This window comes from Phoca vitulina, unplaced genomic scaffold, assembly GCF_004348235.1.
Source record: "Phoca vitulina isolate PV1807 unplaced genomic scaffold, GSC_HSeal_1.0 scaffold10, whole genome shotgun sequence".
Taxonomy (NCBI): domain Eukaryota; kingdom Metazoa; phylum Chordata; class Mammalia; order Carnivora; family Phocidae; genus Phoca; species Phoca vitulina.
This window is the reverse complement of record NW_022589713.1, coordinates 12082892-12099489: the sequence shown is the minus strand read 5'-3', so window position 1 is coordinate 12099489 and position 16598 is coordinate 12082892. Positions and strand designations below refer to the sequence as shown.

Here is a 16598-nt window from a genome sequence, read left to right as displayed (position 1 = left end):
CAAATGGACTTCACAGATATATTCAGAACATTCCATCCCAAAGCAACAGAATACACATTCTTCTCTAGTGCACATGGAACTCCAGACTATACTGGAGAATATTCACATCCTTGGTCACAAATCAGGTCTCAACTGGTACCAAAAGATTGGGATCATTCCCTGCATATTTTTGGACCACAATGCTTTGAAACTAGAACTTAATCATAAGAGGAAAGTTGGAAAGAACTCAAATACATGGAGGCTAAAGAGGATACTACTAAAGAATGAATGGGTCAACCAGGAAATTAAAGAAGAATTAAAAAAATACATGGAAACAAATGAAAATGAAAACACAACTATTCAAAATCTTTGGGATACAGCAAAGGCGGTCCTAAGAGGAAAGTATATAGCAATATAAGCCTTTCTCAAGACACAAGAAAGGTCTCAAATACACAACCTAACCCTACACCTAAAGGAGCTGGAGAAAGAACAGCAAATAAAGCCTAAACCCAGCAGGAGAAGAGAAATAATAAAGATCAGAGCAGAAATCAATGAAATAGAAACCAAAAGAACAGTAGAACAGATCAACGAAACTAGGAGCTGGTTCTTTGAAAGAATTAACAAGATTGATAAACCCCTGGCCAGACTTATCAAAAAGAAAAGAGAAACGACCCAAATAAATAGAGGGATCACAACCAACACCAAAGAAATACAAACAATTATAAGAACATAATATGAGCAACTATATACCAGCAAATTAGATAATCTGGAAGAAATGGATGCATTCCTAGAGATGTATCAACTACCAAAACTGAACCAGGAAGAAATAGAAAACCTGAACACACCCATAACCACTAAGGAATTTGAAGCAGTAATCAACAATCTCCCAACAAATAAGAGCCCAGGACCAGATGGCTTCCCAGGGGAATTCTACCAAACATTTAAAGAAGAATTAATACCTCTTCTTCTGAAGCTATTTCAAAGAATAGAAATGGAAGGAAAACTTCTAAACTCATTTTATGAGGCCAGCATTACCTTGATCCCTAAACCAGACAAAGACCCCATCAAAAAGGAGAACTAGAGTACAATATCACTGATGAATATGGATGCAAAAATTCTCACCAAAATACTAGCCAGTAGGATCCAACAGTACATTAAAAGGGTTATTCACCACGACCAAGTGGGATTTATTCCTGGACAGCAAGGTTGGTTCAACATCCATAAATCAATCAATGTGATACAATACATTAATAAAAGAAAGAACAAGAACCATATGATCCTCTCAATAGATGCAGAAAAAGCATTTGACAAAGTACAGCATCCTTTCTTGATCAAAACTCTTCAGAGTATAGGGATAGAAGGTACATATCTCAAGATCATAAAAGCCATCTATGAAAAACCCACAGCGAGTATCATAATCAGTGGGGAAAAACTGAGAGCTTTTCCTCTAAGGTCAGGAACACGACAGGGATGTCCACTATCACCACTGCTGTTCAACTAGTACTAGAAGTCTAGTACTAGAAGTCCTAGCCACAGCAATCAGACAACAAAAAGAAATAAAAGGCATCCGAATTGGCAAAGAAGAAGTGAAACTCTCACTTTTTGCAGGTGATATGATACTTTATGGGGAAGACCCAAAGACTCCACCCCAAAACTGCTAAAACTCATACAGGAATTCAGTAAAGCGGCAGGATATAAAATCAATGCACAGAAATCACTTGCATTTCTATACACCAACAACAAGACAGAAGAAAGAGAAATTAAGGAGTCGATCCCATTTACAATTGCACCCAAAACCATAAGATACCTAGGAATAACTCTCAGCAAAGAGGCAAATGATCTGTACTCAGAAAACTATAGAATACTCATGAAAGAAATTAAGATAAAAAGAAATGGAAAAACGTTCCATGCTCATGGACTGGAAGCACAAATATTGTGAAAATGTCTATGCTACCTAGAGCAATCTACACATTTAATATAATCCCTATCAAAATACCATCAACTTTTTTCAAAGAAATGGAACAAATAATCCTAAAATTTATATGGAACCAGAAAAGACCCCAAATAGCCAGAGGAATGTTGAAAAAGAAAAGCAAAGCTGGTGGCATCACAATTCCGGACTTCCAGCTCTATTACAAAGCTGTCATCATCAAGACAGTATGTTACTGGCACAAAAACAGACACATAGATCCATGGAATAGAATAGAGAGCCCAGAAATGGACCCTCAACTCTATGGTCAACTAATCTTCGACAAAGCAGGAAAGAATGTCCAATGGAAAAAAGATAGTCTCTTCAACAAATGGTGCTGGGAAAATTGGACAGCCACATGCAGAAGAATGACTCAAATAGACTCAAAATGGGTGAAAGACCTAATGTGAGAGAGGAATCCATCAAAATCCTAAAGGAGAACACAGGCAGCAACCTCTTCGACCTCAGCCGCAGCAACTTCTTCCTAGAAACACTGCCAAAGGCAAGGGAAGCAAGGGCAAAAATGAACTGTTGGGACTTCCATCAAGATAAAAAGCTTTTGCACAGCAAAGGAAACAGTCAACAAAACCAAAAGACAACCAACAGAATGGGAGAAGATATTGGCAAATGACATATCAGATAAAGGGCTAGTATCCAAAATCTATAAAGAACTTATCAAACTCAACACCCAAAGAACAAAGAATCCAATCAAGAAATGGGCAGAAGATATGAACAGACATTTCTGCAAAGAAGACATCCAAATGGCCAACAGACACATGAAAAAATGCTCAACATCACTCCGCATCAGGGAAATCCAAATCAAAACCTCAATGAGATACCACCTCACATCAGTCAGAATGGCTAAAATTAACAAGTCAGGAAACGACGGACGTTGGCGAGGATGCGGAGAAAGGGGAACCCTCCTACACTGTTGGTGGGAATGCAAGCTGGTACGGCCACTCTGGAGAACAGTATGGAGGTTCCTCAAAAAGTTGAAAATAGAGCTACCCTATGACCCAACAATTGCACTACTGGGTATTTACCCCAAGGATACAAATGCAGTGATCCAAAGGGGTACACCCCAATGTTTATAGCAGCAATGTCCACAATAGCCAAACTATGGAAAGAGCCTAGATATCCATCAACAGATGAATGGATAAAGAAGATGTGGTGTGTATATATATATATATATATATATATATATATATATATACACAATGGAATATTATGCAGCCATCAAAAAACTGAAATCTTGCCATTTGCAACGACGTGGATGGAACTAGAGGGTATTGTGCTAAGTGAAATAAGTCAATCAGAGAAAGACAAATATCATATGATCTCACTGATATGAGGAATTTGAGAAATAAGACAGAGTATCATAGGGGAAGGGAGGGAAAAATGAAACAAGCTGAAACCAGAGAGGGAGACAAACCATACGAGACTCTTAATCTCAGGAAACAAACTGAGGGTTGCTGGAGTGGTGGGGGGTGAGAGGGATGGGGTGGCTGGGTGATGGACATTGGGGAGGGTAAGTACTATGGTGAGTGCTGTGAATTGTGTAAGACTGATGAATCACAGCCCAGTACCCCTGAAACAAATAATACATTATATGTTAATTTAAAAAAAATAAAAAAACCTCAGTGAAAAGAAATCAAACTTGGGGTTACCAGAGATAGAGGGTAGAGGGAGTGAGAATTGGAGGAAAGTGATCAAAAAGCACAAACTTCAGGGCATCTGGGTAGCTCAGTCCATTAAGAGTCCGACTCTTGATTTCGGCTCAGGTCTTGCTCTCAGGGTCCTGGGATTGCCCCCTCCACCCCCTGTCAGGCTCTGCACTCAGCGGGGAGTCTCCTTGAGATTCTCTCTCTCCCTGTCCCTCTGCCCCCTCCCCCTGTGTTCTCTCTCTCTCTCTCTCTCTCTCAAATAAATAAATGAGTCTTTAAAAAAGTACAAACTTCTAGTAATAAGATAAATAAGTACTAGAGATGTATCTCAGAACTTTGAATCCATTTTCTCTTTACTATCTGACACATTTAAATGCATTTATAGGGGTGCCTGGGTGGCTCAGTCGGTTAAGCCTCTGATTTCATCTCAGGTCATGATCTCAGGGTCTTGGGATCAAGCCCTCCTTCAGGCCCCACTTCAGTCTGTACGGTCAGTGTCTGCTTATCCCTCTCCTTCTCCCTGTGCTCCTTGCCCTGCTCATGCTCTCTCTCTCTCCCAAATAAATAAATAAAATCTTTTTAGAATAAATTAATTAATTAATTAATTTTCAAACTAAGAAAGTCACTATCTCCTTTGAGCCAAAGAACAGGGTTTTATTTTTATCCTTCATATTCCTAGTTTCAGTCCACCTTCTATGTACTGTCAACATGTTGACCACATATATCTGGCTACAGATAGGAACTTTAGGAGCAAGGGTACTTACTAGAACTACATAACTGCTCCATCTTTGCCAGTGCCCCCTGACCTTGTGTTGGGGAAATATAATTAAAAATAAAATCTCCTCCCAACCCAGGAATCTTCTCCACAAAGGTAGAAGAGAAAGAAAGCAATTTATTATTAAATCATCATTAAACCAGAATGTGATATGCATCCCATGCAATCTGCTAAAGACAATGCCAAGACAGAAAGAAATCTCACCCCCTCTTCTGGAGCCAAGCAGATACAACCCATTACTCACATATTCTCAAGATAAATCTGAACTAGTCATCAAGAAAGAGGACTTGACAGCACCATTTGTCACACACAGTTCATCCTAAATTCACCAAGTAATTGGGGTGACCATCTATGTTAGCTAATTGACTTTATCCAGAAGAAACACGAACGCATATCTATATAATAGGAAATAGTTTTGTAACTTGGTGTGAGGTGTGTGCTGCCAAAGTTAGGCTTCTACCATCCCACAGAAACTGGGAAACAGGGTCACGATATTCCTTGATGATTACCTTCCAAAGAGATGTATCCCAAATCCTTAAGAAAGACAATCCTGGGTCATAAAGCTGGCAAGAGCTGTATTTAGCTTCTAGTAAGATTCACATATTTCAAAAAGACAGAGGGACATGTGGGTGGCTCAGTTGGTTAGGCATCTGACTGTTGGCTTCAGCTCAAGTCATGAACTTGAGGTTGTGGGATCGAGCCCCACATTGGGCTCTCTGCTCAGTGCAGAGTCTGCTTCAGATTCTCTCTCCCTCTCACTCACTCCCTCTCTCCTAAATGAATAGAAAAATCTGAAAAAAAAAAAAAAAAGAGACAGAACTTACCAGTTTTCTAAAGTAAATGCTCTAAGAAAAGGGGAGGGGAAATCTCTGCTTATTTTCAACAGGAAGAATTAAGTCTCTAACTTTTAATTTGTATTTGTCCTTACAATTGGATAAGTCATTAATTGCTTTAGGCCTTTGTTTCTAGATTTATAAAAGGTTAATTGTATTTTATAGTCCCTAAGACACATTTTATTTCTAGAGTCCCTGTGACTATCTTTTTTCAACTTGATGTCATCCACAAATTTAATTAAGTTGCCTTCTAAGTTCTTACCTAAATAAATAATTGAGAAAGAGGAAAGAACCCCTTGACATTCTGGTCTGATGCTTATAGCTACACTGTGTTGTTGTCTTATTGAACGTAAGCCATCTCACAGAACAGAAACATCAGACAAGGTCACTCTAAGAATATGATAAAATGAAAGAAAACAAGGTCACTGTGAAAGCCACAAAATATGAAACTTCCTCCTCCCCTGGCTAATATAGGTGACTGGTGCTTTTTTTTTTTTTTTTTAATCAATTAGGCTTTATCCTAACTATGTTCTTTTTATAGGTAAGATTGATTACGGTACCCAATCATAGAATTATCCCTATTTCCTGATAACATCTAAAGCCCCATTTCCTTAAACCCTCTCCAAAATTATTCTGCCAAAACTCAAATACTATAATAGAATGCCCCATAATAACGTTTTCCTGCAATGTCAACAAGTAATAAACTCATCTTTTTCAGCTACAGATATGTTGCTAGTGGTCTTTGGCAGGAAGGAACTGACATCATCGATTTAAAATGAATGTGGAACAGGACAAAACCAAGGGCAGAGCCTTTGAAACAACACTGGAACCTTCACTGCTTATAGTCATTGATCCTTTAATCAATAACTTTGGCCATGGTAATTTAACCCAATACATATCCACCTGACTATATAATTATTCCTTTTATCTCTTTATTTTCTTCACAAGGATATCAGGAGACTTTTTCAAATTAACTTGTCAGACATTTTTTTATGTAACATCTATGATATCGTCCTGATATTTTCTTCCCTTTTGGATTACTTGATTTATGTGTGTGTGTGTTTATAAATTGTGTATATATTCTAACTATGGGGGGGAGGTGATCAAGGTTGCTTGGTTTGCCAATGTTTATTAAACTCATGTCACTACTTACTGTCTCCCTGTATGCTATTCAATATGATATCTTTACCTGGCTTGCCTATCATATTCTTACCTGAAGTATCTTGAGTTTCTATTTTTTCCTCATCCATTTAGCCTTCAATTCCCTTATTAATATATTTGTGCTGTTCTTTTAATTTAAAGTTGTTGTTGCTATTTTTTTCAGTAAAATGACTTGTTGGAAGGTTCTCCTCTCTGTCATGTGAAGTCTGCAGCATCTATTATAGTCAGTGGTAACAGAATCCCTAATATATGTAATGTTCTGACTATTACAAAGAATGCCTAATAATTAACCTTAGTAATTTTTTTTTACCGAAATTAACTCATTAGATGCTTAAGAATTAGCTAGGTCTAAAACTAACTAGGAAAGGATCAAAATGGTACACAAATGTTCAATGGAAGTAGCAAATCTGGGAAAGAACAACCTGCCCTAGGAGTAGGGGAACAAAGGGAAAGGCTGGCATTACTACAGCCTAGAGGCTTGGAGAAGGGGTAAGTGAAGTTGAGACTCAGACTTCTGTGGAGGGTATGCGGGTAGGCTGGTGCTGGTGTCTCTGAGGGGGATGCCTTGAGGCCAGGTCGACAAGGGATGGAAAACTACAAACTGGATCAGATGCTGTACCTAAAAGGAGCTGTCTCTGCTGGGATGAAAAGCATCGCTGGCAAGACACTCACAGGAATGGGAAATACATACAAGCTCACAGAAGGGAGAATATCCTTTCTCCTTCCTCCAGCCTTGTGTGTCCTTTTGGCCTCCTCGTTGCCAGAGAGTAGCTAGCCAGAAATGTGGTCTGCAGAGTCCCAGCCCCAGCATCACAGGCTGAGTCTACAGGGTGGGTTTGAAACCAAGAGATAATAGCTTAATGACTGGTATGAACACTCTCTCAACATTCAAGCCAGGCTTTTTCTTTGTTGTGCTTGCCTTTGATTAAAGGTCCCTCTTTTTCTTCTTTACATGTCCTATCACTCATAATGAGTTTTTTAAGTTGCTTTGTCTAATGCCCAAACCCATTTGGCTGTTTCCATCAGGATTATGATTCCTCAAGTTACATGGTCACTCTCTCCCCGTGTTCCTCTGGCTCCCTTTAGACCAACAAGTTTTCCTGGTAGGCCATGATTAAACACAGAGGGGTACTTTCCCTCACTGTTCCCTCTGCTTTCAGAAATACGTTACCATAAATTTCCACAGGTTGACCTATGCACTCATAAATCTGTTTATCTCCTCCTGATTCCACCTCCATGAACATATATCTTACATCCTTAATGGTACATATCTTTTGAATAGGCACTGAATGTGTTAATGAAAACTCTGGCTGGCTTCTAGTAAGGTCTTTCACTAGCAATAAATAAAAAATCCCCCGATCCTATCTCTTCATGGAAAATAAATTTTCTTCTTTATATTCAGCCATTTTCTTGCCTTAGTTTCCTTGTAGTAAAGCCTTCTACTTTTTTTTCTCTCCAAGTTTAATAATTTAATATCCAGTCTTCTGATTTTTTTTATGGTATGCACCCACCTCTAAATCATACATATTTATTTTGTTCCTAATTCACTTTCTGTGTTTCCTCTCTTGTTTTATCTTCTCTGCTTATATTCTACCTACACTACTCCTATTATTCTTATTGTGCTGGGTCTTCCTATTAAATCTCCAGAAGTGCTCTACTTCATTTCTTTTCTTCCCCTGGGGACTTCAGACAAAGCCTCTTCTTCAGAACTTAACATTCTGTCTCCTCTCTTCAGCAAGAAGGCTCTTCTCCACGCTGTATTCTTATTGCCCCTCCCCTGTGGTCACTTGTTTTCTTCAATTTCTTGTTTCTTTACTATTCTCACCCCCCTAGCACCACATGGGCCCTTTCTCCCACCCATCCCTCTATTTCTTTATCATCATATGGTTTTCAGTAATTTGAGAAATAGAACATAACACACAATGTGACACTGACTTGACTCTCCTTCTTACACGTAAAACATTTTCTCTTACCAGTCATTATGCTCAACCATTTTTGTATTTGACATGTGTAGCTCATCTTTGGTTTTCATATATCCTGGCTATAATTCTTTTCTTTTTCCAAAAAGAAACAAAAAGTTCCTGGCAGTCGGAGAACCTCACCTTCCCCTTCCCACAACTATTACACAAATGGGTTGCCTCATACAAATCTAAGCTGGCTTGCCATATGCCAGAATTGCTAAAATAATGCAGTATTAGAGGTGAAAGTAAACAAATTCTGCATTATGCAAGAAAATGGAATCAGCCTACAGTTCTCAGGTAACATAGAACTATTTTATTGTGACACAGTTCAAAATAAATCAAACGTCTCTGATGATATAAATCTAACGTCAAAGCCCTCAATTTCCAGGGTCTGGATTTCTTTACACTAGGTTATAAAGCCATTTGGTTTTATTCTATTTGAATTAATAATTATAGTACTTTGCATTTCCAAAATCCTTTCAAATATTTGAATAGTACAGTACTCTTTAAACCAGGCAGAAATATATATATATATTATTTCTATGCTACAGATAAAAAAAAAAAACTGGAAAAATGTTTAGTGACATTCATGGTCACAAAGAAGTGGCAAAATGAGGATTTAAATTTAGCTTTTCTAAGATATTGCCTACAAAAAGAGTTTCAGCATTCTCGCCACATCATATCTTCCTAGCAAGATTCGAACACAATGTGAGAAACAAATTAACATGAAATAAAAAATCACCCATTAGACATTGTTATAAAACTCTTACAAATTCTTCTGGAAAGCTACTTGGCAATGGATATCAAATATCGTAAATGTTTTCTTAGTCTTCAACCTAATTATTCTACTTCCACAAATCCGTTGTGAGAGAATAATCTGAAATACAAAAATGATTCATGAACAAATATATCCATTGTAGAGTTATTTATAACTGGACTCAAACTATGGCTAAAAATGGTAGAAGGTTAAATAAATACAGTAAATCCACAAGGTGGAATTATGAACAGCTGTTAAACTAAGTCCCATTATGAGTTTATACTACCATGAAAAATTATTATTCTATGAATGCTAATTGAACAGAACAGGATTCAAATTTATAAATAAATTATGAGCCCAACTACCACATATCGTCATCCAATATATCTTTTTGCTTACATACATATTTTTTTAGGATTTTATTTTTGGGGTACCTGGGTGGCTCAGTCAGTTAAGTGTCTGCCTCCAGCTCAAGTCATGATCTCAAGGTCCTGGGATTGAGTCCTGAGTAAGGCTCCCTTCTCAGTGGAGTCTGCTTCTCCCTCTGCCCTTCCCCCTGCTCATGCTCTCTCTCTCAAATAAATAAAAATCTTAAAAAAAAAAAAAAGATTTTATTTTTAAGTACTCTCTATACCCAACATGGGGCTCAAACTCACAACCCCAAGATTAAGAGTTGCATGCTCCACCAACTGAGCCAGCCAGGAGCCCCTCAACTGTGTACATTTAAAGTGGTAATTTTTAAATTTTGTTTTCTGAAAATGATTATTAAATTAATGTTGCTGGTATAATCAATGGCATTTTTTACACTCAAGGAAAAATACATTGTAAAATTCATTAAGAATTCTGGAATAAAAGTCAAAAAATATTAAAATTTATTTGGAGTGGAATTGTGGATAATTTTCTTCTTTTCCTTGATTACAAGGCTATAATTTAGTAAATAACAACAACATAAACTCTCCCAGAGAAGTCTCCCTGTTGTCTATTCTCTTACATAAACCAAATATCTTTTTTTTTTAAGATCTTATTTATTTATTTGAGAGAGAGAGAGCACGTGTGTGCACGTGCAGGGAGCGGGGCAGAAGGAGAGGGAGAAGGAAAGGTAAAGAATCTTAAGCAGACTCCCTGTTGAGCACAGATCATGACCTGAGCTGAAACCAAGAGTCAGATGGTTAACTGACTGAGCCACCCAGGTGCCCCCCAAATATCTTTTTTTATCACTGACCTTCATTCTGACACCCTTTATTAATGTAGTTATTACTAAAACATTTTAGACCAATAATATTTTATTTCTTTTTATTTTCCTTTTATTTCCCATATTTTTTCCTTCCATTTTTTTCAATTTAAATTCTCATTTTTTGTTTGTTTCATACTGTTCTTATATGCTTCCCAAGGCTGTACTAACTCATAAAACCTTTGTTCTATGTGTGCCTTGCTGCCTGCTTCATGGAAGCCATTCTCTGGTCTGGTCTCCCAGGTCTCCAGATTCTTAATTTCTCATACGATCTCGAAAACTGACATAGCAAACTCAAAATTCTTTAGTGCCAGACCTCAGTGCCTGTCATCCAATGAGACCAAAGCAGCTGGAGTCTGTTTTCCTGAGGAAATGAGGAGTCTCCCTGGAGGAAGTTTACATTAAGTGAACAAAACTCCTGCTTATGTCTATGCATAACAGTAAAGCCCAAACTAGTGGAAATCACATATTTGTCACTCAGAAACATGTCTCCTACTTCAGTACTCTTCTGTAAGAATACTAGTAATAATAAAATTACTTTTTCTCTATTAAACATTCATAGTTGTACACAATGCCTCTCTGAGCAAGAAAAAAATGTGTTTCCTAGACTATATATATATAACTTTGGATGAGTGGCAAAGAAGAGTTGTTACTTAGGATGTTAACCTAAGGTTTGGTAACTAGCCAAACCTCTAATTAAACTAAGTTAAATGACCATAGTTAGACCCAAAGCTAAAGCACAATTTCCATTACTATAAGACTGCCTGGGCAATGGTAACAAGTGACAAGTGCTGATCAAAACCCAAACTACAATGTATAGAAGAGTCAAAGTGGTAAAATAGGTAGAATGCCCTATACAGCTATGCTGTGCTATGTGAGTTCAATAATTAAAGAAATGTTTTTAAATTTCTTCAAAAGATAGATGATTTGAAATTAATATTTCTTCAACCTCCACAGAAACCCAATTTCTTAAGAAATTGGAATATATCTGCACCCAGCAAGGACAGCATGGTATAGTGGTTAGTGCATTCACTCAGCAACCAGACTCAATTCCTTCTTGGCTCTGCTTCTTGGGCAAGTTGCTTAACCACTCTGTTCCTCAATAGGTAAAATGGGACTAATAAAGGAACCTACCTCAAGGTATTATTATGCCAGTTAAGTAATTATTATAATGTATCCAGAAAAATGCCTATGAAGGGTAATGTGCCATCCCGAAATATGACTCCTAGGCATAAGGATTACTTTTGAGCTGATTATTTTTAAGAAACAACAGTAGGAGCTCTGGAAACATGGTAGAAGTTACCTTTTCTTAAGGAAGATTTACACTTAAAAAGGAAATCTCCACTTGAGTCTTTTCTCTGTGTACCAGGAAGAGAAGGACATTCTAAATCACAAGAAACTCTTAACAATGGAGGGGACTTAAATCTACATAACAACCTTACTCTTACTTAGTGTGCTTTTCCTGATAACCTCACTTAAGCCCTCATCTCCCAACATCTTTCTTTTGTCCTTGGCTGGAGACAGATATTTAAGGTGGTGGCTTGGGCCATTTCAGTTTTCCTATTTCCCCTGGGGATATCCCATGTATACATAAGGTATATATGTTCTTGAACTTCTGTTGGTTTTCCTCTTTTATTACAGGAGTATCTCAGCCAAGATCCTAGAACAGTAGAGGAAAAATTATTTTTGTTCCCCTATACCTAGTACATAATGAGTACCAAATAAGTTTTGCTAAATAAATAAAGAAAGAAAGCTTGAAAGAAGATCAAGGTTTTGTTCTAAATATATTTTGTTCCACTGGTTGAGGCCCTCGTCCACCAGGGTCTGGGCCCTGCAGTGGGTTTGTATTATTGGTATAGTCTACTACCAAATATGGCAAGATGACTGTTGTAATGGTCAGTTTTATGTGTTAATTTGGCTTGACTATAGTAACCAGTTTTAGGGGAGAAAAAAATAATTTTCCCTTTATCCTAATTCTCAGCTGGGAACCCTGCGACAAAAGACAGATTAACAAGAGAAAAACAAACGGATGTTTATTAATACATCTACCCCATGTATATATGGAAGATATTCAGGGAGGTGGCTTAACTCAGGCTTAAGTACCATCTTCAGCTGAAGACAAGGAGAGAATGGTGTAGGAGAAGCTAGTGTGGATAGAAGACTATGAAAAGTATGGTAAACAAAAGTAAGGTTTGTTATGTGTTTACACACACACACACACACACCCTATTGGTTCTCTTTATCTGGTGGAACCCTGACTAATCAGTTGCCAAAAGTGTTGAGTCAAAGAATGCATTTTTGTGTCAGACACAAAATCCTCTGCTAGAAGAGTAGAAAAATGGACCAACTCAGAGGCAACCGTGCCACAACTGAAAGATTACAAGGACCTAATATGAAGGCTGTTTGTGGAGTTAATGATCAATGTAACCATTTTTATGCAAAAACACATGACCGCCCTTGAATAATTTATAGCCATAAATGAATTCATAACCATCAATGGGCTACTTGGAGAAAACTACTACAGGTGCCATCCATGGGGTGACAGCTGATTGAGTTTCCTATGGGCAGGGAGGTGGAGTGGAGGTAGAGGATGAAAAGGGTCAAAAGTAAATCACCACTGTTGAACTTCATGACCCTGATAAGTCACCTGAATTATACTCTTTAGGAGAAAGTAATCAAGCTGGCATGCGTCTGTAAACTTCTAGGAGTCAAAATAACACAATACACATCTAAGACGCAGAAGTAAATCGAGAAACCAGCAACATTTCAGTTTTATGTCTACCCTAAAAGGAGACCCAGCAAGTGGGTCCTAGTGGGTGGAATTAAATCCCTATCCTAACCTAGACTAGCCCAAGGTCAATTTAAGGTCATTTGCCTGTAAATTACTTCTTCTAGTGTGAGAATTGACCATGGGTATAAGTTCTCTTACTAAGAACTTTCCAAGTATAAATGACATCCACTCAAAATAAAATTATTGTAGAATAATATTGTGATCAGGAGATTATGGGAAAAAAATACACTTCAGAACAGAAGAGAATTCAAGCAAATAACAACTAATTCTTATGACTTGGCATATTTTCAATTGCAGGCCTTTGTAGTCTGCTAAGTTTTATACTATAAATCATTTTATATTTATCATTTCAACTTTAAAAATCAAACCCAATGTTATTCAATATAAGGTAAATTATTTGATAAAAATTGTGATAATTCAAGTTTTTCCTGAGTATATTCTATCATTTCAAACTATATGCATATAAAAGTAAATTCACTAATAATGCTGACTTTTTCTTAACAGAAAATGCAGACTCTTTCCCACCAGAAAAACAAACAGAAAACTAACTTGCTTTCTTTGATGGAAGGAAAAAAAAAAAAACCTACATTAAGTTTAAAACCCCTACCTTATGTCACAAAAAAGAAAATAAAATCTGAAATGGAAATCAAAGGAAAGGTATTTGTAGAAACCTTGAGTCTTTGAAATATTTGGATTCCAAATGAACTAGACTACTTTAAAAGAAAGAATGCAAGATCAAAGTCATGAATAAGACAGAAGCCAAAATATCACCTCATATAAAACAGGCCACCTGAATTAGTATATCCCCACAGTCTAAATCTGAAAGGGAAAAAAAAAAAAAGACAAGGACATGATGCCAGCTACAAAAAAATTCTGGAAGAAAGTTGCCTTTTGCAGGTTTTATGGAAACCCAAAAAGGGCAATTTTTATGCTTTATAAAGTATGCATAACCAAAAGTTACTTTCACAGGTATGAAATGAAACAAATCCAAAGCATTTTCTGTCCTACACTGAAAAAAGAAAAAGAAATTTTTGATCATTGTGAGCTATAGTTTGTTTTATTTGTAATAAAGCATTATGCAAGAGATCCTATATTTTAGAACAGTCACTGAATAGTAAGCGAAGGTTGTATTTATAGCTGAAAATATACGACAGTAGACAAAAATTTTTGATTGAATAAATTTTGGGTTTGTTTTGATGAAGAACCAAACTTCCTACCTTTGACAAGGAAATAATGGTAATTTAGTTTATCTCACAATGTCAATGGTTTAGAATTGCCCTGTGATTCATGGATCATCTCATCTTTTCAGTGACCTGACAGGTGCTCTAAGTCTGAGGGTAAGCTAATTGTAAAATGTCACTTTCACTTGTTCCCGGTCTCTCTGTGGTCAGAATCTTGCATCAGGAACCTATGTTTGGCCAAGTAAGTCCGTTTCATGACTCTCTGATTCAGTATACTTAGTCTGGTACTCTGATCTATTTTGGTCCCTTTATATTTTTTTGTAGATACAACATGAATTTATGATTAATATATCTTATTATATGTTTAACAAAACAGAATGATAAGGTATTAAGGTTAGAGAGCTAACTTCTGACTGGTACCTTCCTAAAGACTATGGTCATTTTTATTGTTCCTTCTATAATGCCAGAAATACTATCCCATTCTCCTCCACCAGGATTGCCTGTGGTGTGTGTCTCTCTGAGAGCTCCTACAATCACCGATGTTCCTCGCCTGCCAGAAAGTAACGTTCTTTACCCCCTCTAAGGACTGAAGTCCATAAATACTAGAATAGAGATAAAGGAAATTTGTGTATAAGGACCCACAAAATGGAAGATGCCTCAGTGGCCTGGCCCATGTCACAAATCTAAACCTAAGTCAGCCCACACTTATGGGAACACCTGGTTATCTAGGAAACCTAACATACGCCAATCATAGTCCTCCAATTCAGCATTGGCTAGCTCGCCTTACCCTACAAGACCGGCTAGTCTTACCAGGAGATCCCCAACATCCTAGCCAATTATGCCCTGTTTCCAAGTTGCTGCTTCCGATGCTCTATAAAATTCGCTCTCACCCAAAGTCCCTCAGGAAGAGTGCTCCACTCCTTGTGAGGCACTGGACTCCCCTAAACCATGGATTGTTTTCCCTTGAATAAAAGACACCAAACTTGTTACTGAATTGTATTATTTTTGTCATTTGGCAGTAGATATCAGATGAGTTGCCTGGAAGGACTTTGAGGCACTGTTTCCAAAAGTGAAAAACAGTCCTGTTTCTTATAACAGCCTTATTATACTTAATTTAATGATATATTTTTTTACATTTTTTTCTTGTGGTAAAATACATATAACATGAAATTTGATATGCTAACCATTTTTAGGTGTACAATTCAGTGGCATTACTTATATTCATAATGCTGTAAAACCATCAGCCCTATCTATTTCCAAATCATTTTCATCATCCAAAATAAAAACTATACTCACTAAGCAATAACTCCCCATTCCATTTTCCCCTCAGCCCCTGATACCTTCTAATCTACTTTCTGTGATGAGCTTATTTTTAAATGTGGTATTTCTAGAACAGTCCTGGTTATAAATTTTGTTTTATCCAATTAAATTCTGATGGAAAAAAGAATAGATTTTTCACTGAACCTATTCAAATAATTACATTGCCATAAAAAAGTATTTTTTATAATATTTCACCATTCACCTAATTAGTTTTGAAGATAAAGCTAATCAACATAAAATCACTAGTTTCTATTCACTAACCATTCTTAAGTTCTGATGATGACCACTAAATTATAAACTATATTAAAAATTTTCCATAGAATCTTTTTTTTCCAAATTCTGAGATATTGGTCGGGGCAAGACATCTTTCAAAGTGACTTTTATTTCAATTTACACGTGTGGCCCATTAAACAGAGGATTAGAAATAGGCCAAGGAGAAAAAAAATTATTTTATAATATGTCCATTAGAAAATATAACATTAACTATAGTTAAATTTCCTTTATGTCAGTTATAGCCAATCCTACATAATTAATTCTTTATAGCCAGGACTTAGCTTAATAATCTGCTTTCACTGAGTCATCTGTTTCTAGACTAAAGATCTGGATATCCTAATCCAGCCCCTTGATAAGAGTTTGTTCATGTTGGTAATATCAGCTGATACCTGGAAACCTATAACTTCAGAGTAGGAAAGTCAGTACCAATGAGTTATCAGAAGAGATCAGTGATCATGTCAAAATCTAAGGACAAAAATGATTGTAGTCTTGAAAACAACCATAACCAGACTGTCAATATTTCAAAAAAAATAGCAGAATGTCACACTAATTACAAGGAATATGAGCTTTTTCAGAGAACTTCTGATTTTGACTTTGAAAGTGTTTCATATGCATGACAAGTCAGCACAAAAGCACATAAAGTTACCAGGTCTTCAAATGAAGATGTTCTCTAACATAACTAAGACCAGATTAAAATCATACC

General features: G+C 36.8%; 1 long non-coding RNA gene across 1 annotated transcript in view; it reads right to left on the bottom strand.

The window, feature by feature from the left end:
• LOC116634957 overlaps positions 1-16598 on the bottom strand; it is a 286784-nt gene that overhangs the window by 269650 nt on the left and 536 nt on the right. The gene's annotated exons all lie outside the window — the stretch shown is intronic.